Source organism: Leiobunum rupestre, chromosome 5 (assembly GCF_980474605.1).
Source record: "Leiobunum rupestre chromosome 5, qqLeiRupe1.1.hap1, whole genome shotgun sequence".
NCBI classification, from domain to species: Eukaryota; Metazoa; Arthropoda; class Arachnida; order Opiliones; family Sclerosomatidae; genus Leiobunum; species Leiobunum rupestre.
Genome location: NC_143388.1, coordinates 9,016,786 through 9,020,930, shown reverse-complemented (window position 1 = coordinate 9,020,930; position 4,145 = coordinate 9,016,786).

Below are 4,145 nucleotides of genomic sequence, written 5' to 3'. Positions count from 1 at the left end.
GATAATTGAGAGATGCCTTTTAAATATTTTAATGTACTTATTTCTAGTTAACGATATTTCATTGCAATAGAAAAATAGGAGATGGTGTTGCAAATGTCCCAAATTTATTTGTTTATTTATTGTTGTTTGGCCAAATAAGTATTTAATATTAATTATTTTCCTAAAAATTCGTTTGAATTGTTGGGTTAGGCTGGCTTAGCTTAGGTTGGGTCAAGCTGGATTAGGTTAGGTTGGGTTAAGCTGAATTAAGTTAGGTTGGGTTAAGCTGGATTAGGTTAGGTTGGGTTAAGCTGGATTAGGTAAGCTTGGGTTAGGTTTGGTTTCAATATTAATATACCATTCTAATATATTTTTAGAGTTTGTCAAACACTGAATTCGCAAATTCGAACTTATGAAATTCGGACAAATGTCATCAAATCAAAATATAGACGTTTATTATAAACCTATGATGACACAGCTAGGACCACGAATCTAATAGACGCTTAAATAAATCACCCTCCCACGAAATCTCCAAGAAGTAATATTTCCGAGTGCTTGTTAAAATAATGGAAATTTTTCACCTTTATGGCAGCAACAAGCGTTCCCATGGTGTTCCCTTTTAACCAGGTAGCTTTTTTGACGTATTAAGGCTTGGCAAAAACACGAAGTTCTGTTAACAGGTGAAAAGTTTCCATTATTTCCACAAGTACTATCAAACAATACCTTGCGGGTCCTGGCTCTCGGAAATATTACTTCTTGGCGATTTCCTGGGACAATAATTTATTTAAGTGCCTATTGAACTGCGTGTTAACGGATTCAAATGAAGTCAAAAAGCTCTTTATGAAATTCGTTCAACTATATTGCAACACGTTGTGGTGAGAAATATAATAAAATTTACCGTTTTTTTTCTATTTCCCTTATTAAAGCGTGAGTCATCTCAGATTCTTGGATCATGGTCCAGGTAAAAGTCAAAAACAAACCAGGGAGGACTAACAGTTATTAAGGAAAATGATGCGCTATTACAATAGACAAAAAATAGCGTTAAATTTAAAATGTAATAAATATTCATTAGTAAATTCCTCACAGAAAGAAAATGGTTAGTTTCCTGAAATATGCCGGGTACAGTTTGTTTTAGGCCAACGAATTGTGACGACTATTTTCAAGGCATATAATTGAATAGAGGAGGAGGCCATTTGATCAACCATTAATATCAGTTTTAAATATTTATTGTTGATTGTAAGTGCTTCTAGTTTTCTTAATATTCTATTTCGGTGGTTTCTTTTATATGGTTCCTCTGAAAGTTTTTCCTAGTGTTATTAATTTTCCAGATAAATAAAAGGCGGAAAAATTTCCAGAAATTTTCGGCAAATCGGAAAAATATTTTTTTTTAACATAGATTACTTTTTAAGGGTTTTTTATTTTTTTTTTACTTTTTATCGATATACAATGTCTAATAACAGTAAAAATTCTACAAACATTAATAGAGTTACATTGTTAATCAGTTTAAACTAGTCTCAAGGTTTAGTTTTACTTTTAGTTTCGAAAAAATGAGGCGAAAATGCCGCTTTATTTAAATTTGCAAACAATAGTAGACTAATCATGGAATGAAAACATATTTTTAATTTTTTCGGAAAAAAACGGAAAATTTTACTGAAAAAATGTCTCGGTCATTTTCCGGAAAATTTTCCGACTTACAACACTACTTTTTCCCTTTTGTAATCTCCATTCCTTTGGCGCTGGCCGCCGAGTGTGGTGTTGGACTGCGTGAACCAGCGAGGCTTCGGGCAATTCTGATAGCCACTTTGCTAGCCATGGTGGTTTCTTCTAGGATGATCAAAGTGGACTTCTGGAGTGGAAATCGGTGTGCTGCATGAATGCCAACCTCAAACTCTTGGACATAAGTTAAAAACTGACATCTAACGTTGAAAGTTTTAAAATTTTTCAAATTTTCTGGTTCGGTTCTTTTAATTTGGCAGTTAGTCTGGAACACGTGGGAATGTTTATTTGTTTTTAATGGATTATTAATTTGAACGAGGTGCTCGGTTTTATTTATAAAATATTATTGGAACAGTTACTAAAAGAACACAACTATAGTTGCTGCTTTTAATAGTTTGGCTACGCATCTGATTAACGTTTAATGGAAATAATATCTCCCGCACTACTTCATTGGGCAGTCGCGAAGGAAAATGGTTTTCGTTATTTGGCTCTTTATTATACAGTCGGGAAGGAAAATGGTTTTCGTTATTTGGCTCTTTATTATACAGTCGCGAAGGAAAATGGTTTTCGTTATTTGGCTCTTTATAATACAGTCGCGAAGGAAAATGGTTTTCGTTATTTGGCTCTTTATAATACAGTCGCGAAGGAAAATGGTTTTCGTTATTTGGCTCTTTATAATACAGTCGCGAAGGAAAATGGTTTTCGTTATTTGGCTCTTTATAATACAGTCGGGAAGGAAAAGGAATTTTCCGTAGTTGGTCTACGAAATGCAAATTGCAAACCTAATGATGGCTTAATAATTTCAAGCCATTATTTGGTTACACTTAAATGTTTCTTATTCCTACCAGGTTCAGAAACTGGGTAAAAAGTTATATTCTTATAATCACTACGGCAATTATCAAAGCAGCGGTATTTCCTCATTATTTAACTTCCATAATAACGCATATTGAATTAGTTTCCGTAGGTTTTTTGCGACTAAAATCCGTTACTGCCTGAAAAATTCAAAATTACAAAGATTAGAACAACTAGCAGACGAAATTCCAAAAAAAAAGTAGTTGCTCTGGCTGTCATGGGATGGCGCTAAAAATCGTATGTCCAAAGGTTTGATTCGCCTTAGAGAGATTGGGAAGCCCGTATTGGGGGAATACAATTTTCTATTTCAGGATGCGTAGTCCTCATCTTTCTAGGATAATTATGGCCAAAAGCTACCAGGCCGCTTTGCAATTATTGGTCTCTGTGACGATACTAATGGTTTAAGCAAATCATTCTTCTATCCTTTCGTATCCCACTTGTTCCCATCTTCCCGTTAGATCTCCCACACATATTTCGAACCACTAATTACGCAGTTGGACTGACGGGGTAGCTTTTTAGTTTTATACTTTAGTATAGGATATATTTGTATTTTTATGTTTGTAAGACTTCGGCGTTTGCCAGAGATGAATTCCTAAAATCATTGCACATGTTGATAATCGTAAAGGCGAGGCTTCATATTTGGAAACGAGTGTGTTGGAGATAATGCGATGAGGACTCTTGATCCGCCATGCATTTACCCTGATAGATTATCGGGAAACGCCTTTTTTACTAAATAACCCCATAATCATGTTTTTTATTAATGCGTATATAATAACTGCTTTATTATTGTAATTTGTCTCATTAGCTTCGCTCATTTCGGTAGTACAGTTCTAACTTTAACGTTATCTTGTAACTCAGTATATATATGTAAATAAACCAGTTCTCGTAATTTCATCCTCATCGTCATCCTTTTGGGAGCTTTGCTGTTAACCGTTGAGCAATTACTTCAACAGAGTGTAAAGGAAGTTTCTGTCTGTTCGCTTTTATAGCGGGCGCAAATGGAAAGTATTTTTGTGAAATCGCTTTTCCAAGCTTGAAAACACACTATTAGTGTTTATAACGGGTATGGCTGTGGCCCTTTGGTTTCTCAGAATCAAAGAGTCATCCCAATTAAAAGTGCGCGTGGCTCCAACGCCAAGTAATCGGCTGGGTCCAGCCTGTGACTCTTAGCGTTATGCTAATGATTGGTTGGGGACTTAGGGTACCCGGGATGGGAAAATATAAAAACGAAAAACACAAAGTTTTCGAGGAAATATCCCAGGAAGAATAACTGAAAGCTGAAGCCGAAATTCTTGAACGTCGGTTTTCGGAAGAACAGCGGTCGGTGAAGTCCGGCTATCCGATATCGCGATGGCCCCGAGTCCAGTGATACAAATAATCGTGAAAACGACAACCGCCGCTCCAACCAAGCAAAAAGTGTGTTAACTTGTGAGTTCGTGCGCGCCAACAGTGTACGTAGAACCGTTTCGAGTCCATGAGCGCCTTTATTAGCTAAGGACACTAATTGGTATAAATTATTCCATTTTAAGGAGATACATGTAATCCAGTTTCCCGTTGCCAAGAACCGTATTGTTGGTATTAATGTGTTAGTATGACCT